Raw genomic sequence first — 15,010 nt, 5'->3', positions numbered from 1 at the left:
GGCAGGAAAAATCATAGAGCAAGTTATTATCTTAATGGCAAGAAACTGGAAAGTACTGTAGTACAAAGGGATCTGTGGGTCCTGGTGCACGAAACTCAAAAAGTTAGTATGCAGGTGCAGCAAGTGATCAAGAAGGCCAATGGAATGTTGGCTTTTATTGCTAGGGGGATGGAATATAAAAACAGGGAGGTATTGCTGCAGTTGTACAAGGTATTGGTGAGACCACACCTGGAATACTGCATACAGTTTTGGTGTCCATACTTAAGAAAAGACATACTTGCTCTCGAGTCAGTACAAAGAAGGTTCACTCGGTTAATCCCAGGGATGAGGGGGTGGTCATATGAGGAGAGGTTGAGTAGATTGGGACTCTACTCATTGGAGTTCAGAAGAATGAGAGGCGACCTTATTGAAACATATAAGATTGTGAAGGGGCTTGATCAGGTGGATGCGGTGAGGATGTTCCCAATGAAGGGTGAAACTAGAACTAGGGGGCATAATCTTAAAATAAGGGGCTGCTCTTTCAAAACTGAGATGAGGAGAAACTTCTTCACACAGAGGGTGGTAGGTTTGTGGAATTTGCTGCCCCAGAAAGCTGTGGAAGCTACATCATTAAATACATTTAAAACAGAAATAGATAGTTTCCTAGAGGTAAAGGGAATTAAGGGTTACGGGGAGCGGGCAGGATATTGGACATGAGTCTAGGTTCGGAATGGTCATGGCCCTGTGGGTAGTGGAGTGGGCCCAGGGGCCATGTAGCCTGGTTCTGCTCCTACTGTGTTCTAATTCTGTGTTAGATTTCAGGAGATGGTTTTATTCCTGTTCTTGGCTGGGGTGGAGATCGCCTTTACAGAAGGTAAGTACTGTAGAAAATATAGGGACAGAGTGATCTCCTGGAAGAATTTCGATCGACTAGATGGGTTGGAGAGGAATTTCCCAGATTTTTTTCTCCCAAATTGGCCATGGGGTCTTTTATCTGGTTTTTCACCTCTCCTGGGAGATCACATGGGTTCGGGTGGATGCAGAGTGATAGAAGATTTGAGGTTAGGATCAGATCAGCCATGATCTTATTGAATGGTGGAGCAGGCTCGAGGGGCCGATTGGCCTACTCCTGCTCCTATTTCTTATGTTCTTAAGTGCTGGAAAGTGGGATTAGGCTCTTTGTAGGCCGGCACGGACAAGATGGGCCAAATGGCCTCCTTCTGTGCTGTAAATTTCTATGATTCTAAGCTGGGATTGTTCTCCTTAGAGCAGAGAAGATTGAGAGGAGATTTGATAGAGATGTTCAGAATCATGAGAGGTCCAGTCAGAGTAGATAGAGAGAAAGTGTTCCCATTGGTGGAAGGGTCGAGAACCAGAGGACACAGATTTAAGGTGATTGGCAGAGGAACCAAAGGTGACATGTGGAAAAACTTTTTTACGCAGCGAGTGGTTATGATCTGGAATGCACTACCTGAAAGGGTGGTGGAGGCAGATTCAATCGTGGCTTTCAAAAGGGAATTGGATAAGAACCTGAAGGAAAATAAATGTCAGGGCTCCGGGGAAAGGGCGGGGTAGTGGGACTAGCTGAGGTGCTCTTCAGAGAACCGGCATGGGCTTGACGGGCCAAATGGCCACATTCTATGATTCGAAGTATCGATATAGTTAATCTTCATTTATTCATTTTTTAATAACTTTTGCTGAATGTGGCCCTCGCCAAGGGCCAGGATATCGGATTCGGCCCACCATGGAAAATGAGATTGACTCCGCTGAGGTAGACAATGTCAACCGGATTCCCCTCATCCCCCAACTTAGCAACTTCTTCACAAAACTCAAACAAGTTGGCCTTGTTTTCTGGAAGCCATGTTGAATATCTCTAACAGCTCCTTCCCTTTCCCCGTGATCGAAAACAGCATCTCTTAGGATCCCTTCAGGCACCTTCCCTGTGATCGATATCACTCTGATGGGCCTCTAGTTTTCTTAGGATCCCTTCAGGCACCTTCCCTGTGACCGATATCACACTGATGGGCCTCGAGTTCCCTGGCTCTGATTTGTCCCCAATTTGGAAAATGGGAACTACGTGAGCTGCCTTCCAATCTCAGGGAGCAATCCCTGACTCTATTAATGAATCAAGACTAGTCAGCATGGCTTTGTCAGGGGGAGATCATGTCTAACCAATTTGATTGAATTTTTTGAGGGGGTGTCTAGGTGTGTGGATGAGGGTAGTGCAATTGATGTAATCTACATGGACTTCAGTAAGGCTTTTGACAAAGTACTTTTGACAAAGCATGGGAAATTGGTAAAGAAGGTAAGAGCCCATGGTGTCCCAGGGCAATTTCGCACATTGGATCCAAAATTGGCTTAGTGGCAGGAGGCAGAGGGTGATGGTCGAAGGTTGCTTTTGTGACTGGAAGCCTGTGTCCAGTGGTGTACTGCAGGGATTGGTGCTGGGTCCTTTGCTGTTTGTAGTGTACATGAATGATTTAGATATGAATGTAGGAGGTATGATCAGTAAGTTCGCAGATGACACGAAAATTGGTGGAGTGGTAAATAGTGAGGAGGGAAGCCTCAGGCTACACGGCGATATAGACGGGATGGTTAGATGTGCAGAACAGTGGCAAATGGAAGTTAACCCTGAAAAGTGTGCGGTGATGCATTTTGGGAGGACAAACAAGGCAAGGGAATGCACAATGAATGATAGGACCCTAGGAAGGACAAAGGATCAGAGGGACCTTGGTGTACATGTACATAGATCGCTGAAAGCAGCAGGACAAGTAGATAAGGTGGTTAAAAAGGCATATGGGATACTTGCCTTCATTAGCCGAGGCATAGAATATAAGAGCAGGGAGGTTATGATGGAGCTGTACAAAATGCTAGTTAGGCCTCAGCTGGAGTACTGTGTGCAGTTCTGGTCGCCTCACTATAGGAAGGATGTGATTGCATTGCAGAGGGTGCAGAGGAGATTCACCAGGATGTTACCTGGGCTGGAGCGCCTCAGCTATGAAGAGAGACTGGACAGGCTGGGGTTGATTTCCTTGGAGCAGAGAAGGCTGAGGGGGAACCTGATTTGAGGTGTACAAAATTATGAGGGGCATAGATAGGGTAGATAGAAAGGAACTATTCCCCTTAGTAGAGGGGTCAACAACCAGGGGGCATAGTTTCATGGTAAGGGGCAGGAGGTTTAGAGGGGATTTGAGGAAAAACGTTTTCACCCAGAGGGTGGTTGGAATCTGGAACTCACTGCCTGAAAGGATGGTAGAGGCAGGAACCCTCACGACATTCAAGAAGCATTTACATGAGCATTTGAAACGCCATAGCATACAAGGCTACGGACCAAGTGATGGAAACTGGGATTAGAATAGACAGGGCTTGATGGGGGGCGCAGACACGATGGGCCAAAGGGCCTCTTTCTGTGCTGTATAACTCTATAACTCTATGACTGGACTGAACTGAAGACACGGGCAAGGGGCTCACAGAGCACATGTCCGATCTCTTTAAACACCCTTGGGTGGAAATCCTCTGAACCTTACAGGCCTCAAGATTAACCCGCACGGTGACTTTGGTTTCAGTAAAGAGAGACGAGAAAGACCAAAGTGCCGTTTTCCCCTCTCAGTGTGGCCCTGAAGGACTGTGTCCAGGCTGTAGCTCTGTTCCCGTCGTACGATCCTCCCCCCAGATTGTCTTTTCTGAGCTCCAGCCAGGTGATGCTAAACACTCAGGTGGGAACGACAAAAATCCACAACAATGTCTTTAAAGCAAACTGATTTATTTGACATTTTTCCAGAATATTAAACTCAGCCCTGTTACAGGGGTTATTAACATCAGCAGAAACAAACCCCAATGTAAGAATGAACACGATTCAGTCCTGGGTGTGATTAACAGCAGCAACAACAGCAGAATCCAACCTCTGCAGTCACTTGTGAACTCGCTGGTGTTTCAGCAGGTTAGATGAACAAGTAAATTTCTTCCCACACACGGAGCAGGTGAATGTCCTCTTTCCAGTGTGAACTCGCTGGTGCTGCAGGAGGTGGGATGACCGAGTGAATCCCTTCCCATACTCGGAGCAGGTGAATGGCCTCTCCCCAGTGTGAACTCGCTGGTGCTGCAGCAGGTTTGATGAATCAGTGAATCCCTTCCCACACTCGGAGCAGGTGAATGCCTTCTCCCCAGTGTGAGCTCGCTGGAGCATTAGCAGGTGGGATGACTGAGTCAATCCCTTCCCACACTCAAAGCAGGTGATCAGCCTCTCCCCAGTGTGAACTCGCTGGTGTCTCATCAGGTGGGATGAACGAGTGAATCCCTTCCCACACTCAGAGCAGGTGAATGGCCTCTCCCCGGTGTGTGTGCGCTGGTGTATAGTGAGATCAGATGATCGCCTGAACCCACTCCCGCAGTGAGAGCACCTGAACGGTCTTTCATCAGCGTGAACTCACTGGTGTTTCAGCAAGTTGGATGAATCAGTGAATCCCTTCCCACACTCAGTGCAGGTGAATGGTCTCTCCCCGGTGTGAATTCGCTGGTGTGTCATCAGGTGGTATGACTGAGTGAATCCCTTCCCACACTCAGAGCAGGTGAATGGTCTCTCCCCGGTGTGAATTCGCTGGTGTGTCATCAGGTGGTATGACTGAGTGAATCCCTTCTCACACTCAGAGCAGGTGAATGGCCTCTCCTCAGTGTGAACTCGCTGGTTTGTCAGCAGGTCGGATAAACACATGAATCCCTTCCCACACTCAGAGCAGGTGAACATCTTCTCCCCAGTGTGAACTTTCTAGTGTCTCAACAGGCCAGAGGATTGCTGAAGCCTCGACCACACAGAGAACACGTGTACGGTTTCTCCCCGCTCTGAACGGTGCTTTCAGCTTCCATGTTCAAAGGTCCTGATGAATCGAGCGACTCTGTCAGATCCTGAAGTGATGTTTAGCTTGAGTTTCCCGTCTGCAAATCCTCCCCTTCGAACACCCTGTAAAATGAATTTGAAACAGGAAAAAGGGTGGGTGAGAGAGAACCCACAAAAACACAAAGGCAGGTTGTGAAATTGAGCTGAATGAATCTGGGAATTTGTGGGTCGACACTAGAAAAAAGTGACCATGAAAGCTGCCGGATTGTCGTAAAAACCCAACTGGTTCACTAATGTCCTTCAGGGAAGGGAACCCGCCACCTGGTCTGGGCCTACACAAGACTCTGGCCTCTATGAGAGGAGAGAGAGGTGGGAGGGGGAGGGGTGAAGCAGAGCGACTTTATACATCTGTAACTCAACTAGAACTTTGACAGCACCTCCCAAACACGCAACCTCCACCACCTAGAAGGACAAGGGCAGCAGATGCATGGGAACACCATCACCTCCCAGTTCCCCTCCAAGTCACACACTATCCTGCCTTGGACATATATCGCCATTCCTACATCGTCGCTGGGTGAAAATCCTGGAACTCCTCACCTAACAGCATTCCGAGAGTACCTTCACCACACGGGCTGCAGAGGTTCAAGAAGAAGGCCCAGAATCACCTTCTCAATGGGCAACTGGGGCCTGGCAATATATGCTGGCCTTGCTAGTGACACCCACATCGAATTAATTAAAAAATCTGTATATACAAAATGGATTGAAAGCCTCTACAAAAATACTTGTTTCTAAAACGATAATCTTTTACACTGCATGGACAGTATCTCTTTAGCAACTTAATCTCCCCTAGAATCCACCTCCCTTCACAGTCCCACATTGGAAATTGTTGGGTCCCAGTGGGCTCAGAAGTACTGGGGGTTAAACCCAACAGATTCTCCCCCCCTCTCCACTCCAGCTCAAACTGATGCAACAAGAAAGCCCTACACAGGCCAGGGACCGAGTTCCACATCCACCGCCCACCCTGATGCTAACCGGCTCTGAGTTGCTCCCTCTGCTGTGTCAAGGCCACTTGTTGTTTCTCCTGTCGTGTCACCCAGTCTCCGCCACTGCCCAACAATGAGCCTCTGCCGCGCATGCTCAGCTCACGCTGCCCAGGTGATTGACGGGAGCTCCGGAACAATAGGAAGAGCGGGCGAATGGTCTTCCAACCAATCAGAGTGTGTGAGGGGCGGGGCTTGCGGCACCAAGTGGGCGGGGCTGAGCCCGGATCTCCCTCATTGGCTGAAAATCTGCCTCATTGTTGAAGCTGATTTCTCTCAAACTCCAGGAGAAAACTGGACCTTTCTGTTGTGTCTTTGAACAGATGGAACCCTGTGGGGTGGAGCAAACATTGCAACATTTGGCAGTGAAATGGATTCACTCAGGACAGACAGCAGGGATTATTTCAGGAAATAACACAATGTAGTGAGAAAGGAAATGCAGTCAACGTTGTGCAGATGGATTGTTAAAAGGTGTTTGATAAGGTGCCGGACAGGAGGCTTGTTGATCAAATTAAGGCTGACGGTATTAAAGGGGTGGGGCAGCGTGGATAGGAAGTTGGGTAAAGGGCAGAAAACAGAGAGTAGTGGTTAATGGATGTTCTTCAGACTGGAGGGATGTACACAGTGGTGTCCCCCAGGGTCAGTGTTGGGACCACAGCTCTTCTCAATATGGAGAAGTGATCTGGGCTTGGGTATGTGAGGTACAAGATCAAAATCTCCAGATGAGACCAAAATAGGGACCCTGGCCAACTGTGAAGAGGACTGTAAGTGACTTCAGTGTGAATACACAGGTTAGTAAATGGGGCCGGGAGATGTCAGCTGAAATTTAATGCAGAGAAATATGAGGTGATGCATTTTGGGAGGAAGAAAAAAGTAGGAAATCTGCATTAAATGGAAACATTTAAAAGGAGTAGAGGAGCAGAACAGTAAAGAAGTGTAAGATTCTAGCTGATGCCTTGTCTTATTCATTAGCAGGTTCGAGAGTCTCGTGTCAACAACTTTAATACCTTATTAGAAATATAAGATGAGCAGATTCTCTGTCCTCTCCCGTACCTTACATTGATCCATCAATCAGAGTAAACTTGCAAGTCCTGCGTGTCCACAGTAACTTACACGAGGTCAGCCCGCTGGTTGGAACCTCGGGCGCCCTGAGCTTGATCTCCGGTGTCTCCAGTCCCGACTGCCCCCTTACATCAGGATCCCCTCATTTTTATACCCTGTAGTGATCCATCTCTGGCACCTGACTCTTTGTCTTCTCTGCTGGGTTTTGGCAGGAAGCGAGGGAAAGACAGCTGGAACTTCTCTAATCTGTGGTTTACAAGGACACTTTCCCTGGTTCCCGGCAGTTACTTTTCTTCAGTAATGTTCTCATTATCCCTAAACTACCCTGCCTGTTGTTAATGATGTCATTTTACAGTTTCACAGTTATAGGTATAAACATCACACATTATAATCTAATCTATTCTATTACTCACTCTGGTTTAAGCATTTATTGTGCTTAAATTTATTGTCTGTCTTTTCAGTGTTGCCATAGCGACCCATCTGCAGTGAAACGTCTGTTTGAGTTTCAAACTCAGATTAAACTTCTCTCTCCCATAATACACATATCAGACATTTGATGTCAGTGTATGTCAGTGTATTTTAGCAATGTTATGTTAATATCTCTAAAACCTACAAGAAAGACAGACTTGCATTTATATAGCACCTTTCACCACCTCAGGACCTCACAATGTGCTTCACAGCCAATGAAGTACTTTTGAAGTGTAATCGCTGACAGTGTTGCATTGTAGGAAACAAACGGTTCAGATACACAAACCTTTAAACGTGGGAGGACAAGTTGATGAAGTAGTTTAAAGAAGCACATGGGATCCTCGGTTTTATAAATAGGGGTGTAGAGTACAACAGGGCAGAGGTCATGTAAACCTGTACAAATCATTGGTTAGGCTGCAGTTAGAATATTGGGTCAAGTTTTGGGGCATCTTACACCAGGAAGGATGTCAAGGCTGTGGAGAGGGTGCAGAGATTCACTGAGATGATACCAGGGAAGAGAGGCTTTAGTTATCAGGAGAGATTCGAGAAACTGGAGCTCTTTTCATTAGAAGAAAGGGTAATTGGAGATCTGAGGGAGGGGTTCAAAATTTGATCAGGTAAATGAGGAAAAACTATTTCCACCAGTCGGTGAGTCAGGAACTGGAGGGCATCAAATTCAAACCATCACCAGAAGGCTCAGACCCAGGGATGAACTATCGAGCACACCGTACAAAAATGTTCAGGACACTCACTGTCCCTCCGGATCTGTGTCCGAGGGAGAAACTGATGGGTTTCTCTTACCTATGGGTTAAATGTTCTCATAGAGCTGATGGATGTCAGTGCTGGGGAATGGGGTGTCCTGTGCATATAATGTCTTCCTTAAACACTCACCAGTCAGGTACAGCACGGGTTAGATACAGAGTAAAGTTCCCTCTACACTGTCCCATCAAACACTCCCAGGGCAGTTGCTCAGTGAAATCTCTCTCTCTCTAATGATACCAACCACATTTTCCCCGATATCGAATGAACTAAACAGGAACACCTTTCAGAAGCTGAATTAACCGAGGTCCATATGCCAACACCCCTCTCATCTTCCATTCACTTCAATTGAAAGGAAACCGACAGATTGGACCAGTCAGGATTTGAAAGATATTTACAAAAGATTCTAGATGTTCTTAGAGTTGGGATCTTTCTCTACTCTGTCCACTCAAGGAGTTTGATAACAGACTTTCTCCTGTGAATATAGAGCTGGGATGTTGGACTGTGATGTGTTCACTTGTTCATCTTGTTGACTCTAAACCTTTGCCATTTATTTGATGTGATCTGTTTACTTGTACATATTTTTAAAAATACACTTGCTCAGTAGATTCAAATTTAAATTGAAAGCAGGTTTGCAGGTGTGATGCTCTAGTCACACATCGAAGGTGAGAGAGATGCTGTGGGACACACGCTAAGTCCAGTAGCTGAAAGTGATTAACAGACTGGGTTTTGTGTTTAGTGATCCCGGGCGTGTTACTGAGACCTTCTCTGGATACCAAGGCTAGGAGAGGCACTCTGGAAGGTATGGGGAGCTGAGACTTGTCCATGAGAGTAACCGAAGGTAGGAGAACTGAAATAATCTCGAGTTAGAGAGGAGAAAAGGCCCAAAAATGGAGCAGTCAGTAACAGGACATCAATTAGTTTCCTCTTATCTTGTAGACATCAAATATCAACACACTGTGTTATTTGAAATATCAAAATATTAAATTCCAGCCCAGTTATAGGGGTTATTAACATCAGCAGAAAGAAACGCCACCTGTCAGAATGAAGGCGATTCAGTCCGGGATGTGATTAACAGCAGCAATAACAGCAGAATCCAACCCCTGCAGTCACTTGTGAAATCGCTGGTGTTTCAGCAGGCAGGATGACCGAGTGAAACCCTTCCCATACACGGAGCAGGTGAACAGTGTCTACTCAGTGTGAACTCGCTGATGCACCATCAAGCGGGAGGAATGAGTCTCAGCAGGTTGGATGACCGAGTGAAGCCCTTCCCACACTCAGACCAGGTGAACGCCTTCTCCCCAGTGTGAACTCACTGGTGTTTCAGCAGGCTGGATGAATCAGTGAATCCCTTCCCACACTCAGAGCAAGTCAACAGTCTCTTCCATGTGTGAAGTCGCTGGTGAGTTACAAGTTGGAATGACTCAGTAAATCCCTTTCCACACACAGAGCAGGTGAATGGTCTGTCCCAGGTGTGAACTCGCTGGTGCTTCAACAGCCTGGATGATGAAGGGAATACCTTCCCACACTCAGAGCAGGTGAATGTCTCTCCCCAGTGTGAACTCGCTGGTGTATCAGCAGGTCGGATGACCGAGTGAATCCCTTCAAACACATGGAGCAGGTGAACGCTCTCTCCCCAGTGTGAACTCGCTCGTGTTTCAGCAGGTTGGATGACTGATTGAATCCCTTCCCAAACTCAGAGCAGGTGAATGGCCTCTCCCCAGTGTGAACTCGCTGGTGTATCATCAGGCTGGATGATGAAGGGAATCCCTTCCCACACTCAGAGCAGGTGAATGGTCTCTCCCGAGTGTGAATTCGCTGGAGTTTCAGCAAGTGGGACGACGAAGGGAATCCCTTCCCACACTCAGAGCAGGTGAACAGTCTCTCCCCTGTGTGAACTTGCTGGTGTATCAGCTGGTTGGATGACTGAGTGAATCCCTTCCCACACATGGAGCAGGTGAACGGCCTCTTCCCAGTGTGAACTCGTTGGTGTTTCAGCAGGGTGGATGACAATGAATCCCTTCCCACATACGGAGCAGGTGAATGGCCTCTCCCCAGTGTGAGTGTGATGATGAATTTCCAGCTCAGACAGGCAATTGAATCCCTTCCCACAGTCCCCACATTACCACGGTTTCTCCATGGTGCAGGTGTCCTTGTATCTTTCCAGGTTGAACGATCAGTTGAAGCCTCGTTATGGAGAACACATGTATGGTTTCTCCCCGCTATGAATGGTGCAATTTTTTTCAGGCTGTGTAACTGGTTAAAGCTCTTTCCACAGTCAGTGCACTGGAACACTCTCACTCGGGTGTGTGTTTCGATGCTTTTCCAATCACACTGATATTTGAAATCTTTTCCCACAGACAGAACAGACAAACATTTCTCCTTCCACATTCAAAGGCCGATGATATTCAGGTCCTGAGTAAACGAGTGACTGTCAGATTTTGACATGATGTTTGGTTTGAGTTTCCCATCTGCAAATCCTCCCCTTCTAATACCCTGCAAAAGGAGTTTACAAAACTCATTATTTTACGTATAGGACAGAAATTCAAAACAGACAATTTTAGTTTCTATGGAACATTCTTTCCTCTCTTCTTCCTCCGAAGCTGTAAATCCCTGTCCCACATATTGTCCCTCTTCCCTGTGCTAAAATCCAAACACATTGCAAATCTCAAGATAGTTTGTCCTCCGCTCCCAGTTTTCAGTATGATCACTGGCTGTGTTCAGTTCTACACTCACCGGTTCTCCTCCCCCAAATGTGCTGATTCTGGCTGGATTCAGTTCTACACTCACTGGTGCCCCTCCCCTGAAGATGCTAACTCTGGCTGTGTTCAGTTCTACACTCACTGGTTCCCCTCCCTCTCCTCCCCTGAAGGTGCTTTCTCTAGCTGGGTTCAGTACTACACTCACTGGTTTGCCTCCCTCTCCTCCCCTGAAGGTACTGACTCTGGCTGGGTTTAGTTCTACACTCACTGTGACCCTGATGCCCTGGCCACGTTTGGGTCCTTTACAAAGATGGCCACGCGAATCAAGATGGCAGCTATTAAAGACATTGCTTTCCTTTATAAAGATGGCCACCATTGGCTTTGGGCTGTTCCCGGGAAAAGTCCCGGAGTTGCAAATGCGGAACCTGTAGGTTCTCATTCGGGGCTTGCGGCCTACTCCAGGTGCTTATAAAGCTCATCCGTTGGCTGCGTTACCTCCCGGCGCCCCGCTGATTCGTAATCGGGGCAAAAACCGCATCTCCCAACTTGGCCCACTCCCTGCACTTGCCTGGCGCTGATCACAATGACACTGCTCATGCTCCAAAAAGAAGCGTGCACTGCGCCTGCGCACTGGGCTCCTCCAGTGTGAATAGGGCAAAATCTCCCCCGCGGGGCATAGAAACATAGAAACAAAGAAACATAGAAGATAGGAGCAGGAGTAGGCCATTCGGCCCCTCGAGCCTGCTCTGCCATTCAATGAGATCATGGCTGATCATCCAAGCTCAGTACCCTGTCCCTGCCTTCTCCCCATATCCCTTGATCCCTTTAGCCTTAACAAATATATCCAACTCCTTCTTGAATATATTTAATGAATTGGCCTCCACTGCCTTCTGTGGTAGAGAATTCCACAGGTCCACCACTCTCTGGGTGAAGAAATTCCTCCTCATCTCTGTCCTAAATGGCTTACCCCTTATCCTTAGACTGTGACCCCTGGTTCTGGACTCCCCGGACCATCGGCAACATCCTTCCTGCATCTAGTCTGTCCAGTCCTGTTAGAATTTTATAAGTTTCAATGAGATCCCCTGCTATTCTTCTAAATTCCAGCGAGTACAAGCCCAATCGACCCAATCTCTCCTCATATGTCATTCCTGCCATCCCAGGTATCAGTCTGGTGAATCTTCGCTGCACTCCCTCCATGGCAAGAACATCCTTCCTCAGATAAGGCGACCAAAACTGCTCACAATACTCAAGGTGTGGTCTCACCAAGGCCCTGTACAACTTCAGCAAGACATCCTTGTTACTGTACTCAAACCCTCTCGCTACGAAGGCCAACATACCATTTGGCTTCTTAACCGCCTGCTGCACCTGCATGGTTACCTTCAGTGACTGGTGCACAAGGACACCCAGGTCTCATTGCACTTCCCCTTCTCCCAATCTATTGCCATTCAGATAATAATCTGCCTTCCTGTTTTTGACACCAAAGTGGATAACCTCGCATTTATCCACATTATGCTGCATCTGCCATGCTTCTGCCCAATCACCCAACCTGTCCAAATCATACTGGAGTTTCTCGGCATCCTCCTCACAGCACACATGCCCACCCAGGTTTGTGTCGTCTGCAAACGTGGAGATATTACATCTAGTTCCCTCGTCTAGATCATTAATATATATTGTGAATAGCTGGGGTCCTAGGACCGATCACTGCGGTACCCCACTAGTCACTGCCTGCCACTCGGTAAAAGAGCCATTTATTCCAACTCTTTGCTTTCTGTCTGCCAACCAGTTCTTTATCCAAGTCAGTACCTTGCCCCCAATCCCATGGGCCTTAACTTTACATGCTAATCTCTTATGCGGGACCTTATCGAAAGCCTTCTGAAAGTCCAAATACACCACATCCACTGGTTCTCCCTTATCTATTTTACCTGTTACAGCCTCAAAAAATTCCAGTAGATTAGTCAAGCAGAATTTACCTTTTGTAAATCCATGTTGACTTTCACTGTCACTGTTTTCCAAGTGCTCTGCTATTACATCTTTTATAATGGACTCTAGCATTTTCCCCACTACCAATGTCAGGCTTACCGGTCTATAATTCCCCATTTTCTCTCTACCACCTTTTTTGAATAGTGGGGTAACATTAGCTACCCTCCAATCCATGGGTATTGTTCCCGAGTCTATAGAATTTTGGAAGATGACCAGCAATGCATCTACTATTTCTAGGGCCACTTCCTTAAGTACCCCAGGATGTAGATTATCAGGCCCTGGGGATTTATCGGCCTTCAATCCCATCAATTTCCCTAACACCATTTCCCTACAAATACTGATTTCTTTCAGTTCCTCCCTCTCATTAGACCCTATGTTCCCCGACATCTCTGGGAGGTTATTTGTGTCCTCCTTTGCTGGGGAACAGCCCCGCCATTGAAAGCCCCCATTAGTGAATGGAGAATGTTTTCTGTAATCCGAGTGAGAGAAAATTCATCAATAATTCACACAGAAACCCAAGTGCACGGGCACTGTACCATGGTTCAGTCCTGGATGTGATTAATAACAGAATGAAAACCCCTGCAGTCACATGTGAACTCACTGGAGTCTCAGCAGGTGGGGTGAATTCCTTCCCACACACAGGATATTGAAACAGCCTCTCTCCAGTATCAATGCACTGATCGTGCATCAGCTGCTTTGAAATTTGAATGCTTCTCTCACAGTCAGAGTATATAAAGTAATTATACAAAGTTCTGACGAAGGGTCACAGACCTGAAACGTTAACTCTGTTTCTCTCTCCACAGATGCTGCCTGGCCTGCTGAGTGTTTCCAGCATTTTCTGTTGTTACATAAAGCAACTGTTCTCAATGTGGACACTCTGGAGTCTCAACAGTTGGGACAACGGAGCAAATCGCTTCCCACACGTGAAGTATCTAAACGGTCGCACATACAGAGCAGCAAACCTATTCTCCCCATTACAAACATGCTGGTGTGTCTAAGTGAGATGACCGACTGAATCTCCTCCCACGCTCAGCAGGTGAATGGCCTCTTTAGAGTGTGAATGCACTGGTGTGGTCAGAGGTTGGATGACTGAGCGAATCTCTTCCCACATACAGAACAAGTGAATGGCCTCTCCCCAGTGTGAACTCGCTGGTTTGCCTTCAGCTCCCAGGTACCTTTAGAGCTCTTCCCACAGTCAGAACATTTGAACGGTCTGTCATCAGTGTGAACTCGCTGGTGTGTCAATGAATCGTGCACTGTCAAACTGACTGAATCCCTTCCCACAAATGGAGCAGGGAAATGGCCGCTCTCCAGTGTTTAGCCTCACTGGCAGAATCCGCGTCCATACACGGAACATGTGTGCGGTTTATCGGCGCTGCGATCGCTGCTCTCTCCTACCATGGGCAAAGACCGATGATGTTCAGATCCTGATTAATGGAGCGACTCTGTCAGATCATGAAATAACAACAGAAAATGCTGGAAAAACTCAGCAGGTCAGGCAACATCCGTGGAGAGAAATTTGAGTTGACGTTTCGGGTCGAACCCTTCTTCAAAACTGGAAAGAAAAGAAAATAGATCGAAGGCAGGGCTGCGATCGGACAAAAGAAGTGAAAGAGACAAAAGTAGTAGAAGAGACAATAAAAGGTGTTCGAAGCCAGACGAGATGGTAATAGGCTGAAATTAGGTGTGAAGTGTACTGGCAGGGCAAGAGATAGCTGCCAGGTGGTTGGTTTGAGCTTCCTGTCTGCAAACGCTCCACTTCTGAAAAACCTGTAAACGGAGTGTAGAAAGGGGTAAGAGGGAGAATGTTGTCTCATGTCCCCCTTTCTCAGCCCAGGGGTAGTGAAGCCGATTTTCAGGCCCAGCTGCTGCCCAGGTTGGTTGAAATACCCACAAGCCCCCGCGCTCCGACTGGCACTGCGCATGCGCCACATGGCCACACCCACTCCCTGGCCCGCGCATGCTCAGGGCACCCGCTCGGGAGCCCGCCGCCTCAGAGCCCGGATCACCGGCGGAAAGTGAGTTTTATGAGTTTTCTTTTAATATACCGTGGAGAGAAGCGCGGGCTGGCAGATCAATCAAGATAAAATCAAACCCGGAGCGTCCGAGCGTTCCCTCCCACCCTCGGTACCGAGCGGGCGGATCGAGCGGCCGCAGCCCGACTGGGCCACGTGACAAATCCCGCT

General features: G+C 47.5%; 2 pseudogenes across 1 annotated transcript in view; both read right to left on the bottom strand.

Moving 5' to 3' along the window:
* Positions 1–15,010, bottom strand: part of LOC147119790 (uncharacterized) — a 228,895-nt pseudogene that overhangs the window by 98,882 nt on the left and 115,003 nt on the right. The window contains exon 3 of the transcript XR_015078080.1: positions 4,221–4,352. The product of XR_015078080.1 is annotated as an uncharacterized LOC147119790 (transcript). The remainder of the gene's footprint in view (positions 1–4,220; positions 4,353–15,010) is intronic.
* LOC147119793 (uncharacterized) lies at positions 8,556–10,282 on the bottom strand (annotated as a pseudogene).

This window comes from Somniosus microcephalus, chromosome 4, assembly GCF_052327205.1.
Source record: "Somniosus microcephalus isolate GS21.2 chromosome 4, FLI_Smic_1.0, whole genome shotgun sequence".
NCBI lineage: Eukaryota > Metazoa > Chordata > Chondrichthyes > Squaliformes > Somniosidae > Somniosus > Somniosus microcephalus.
The sequence above is the reverse complement of the archived record's forward strand: the minus strand, read 5'-3'. Positions and strand labels throughout refer to the sequence as shown.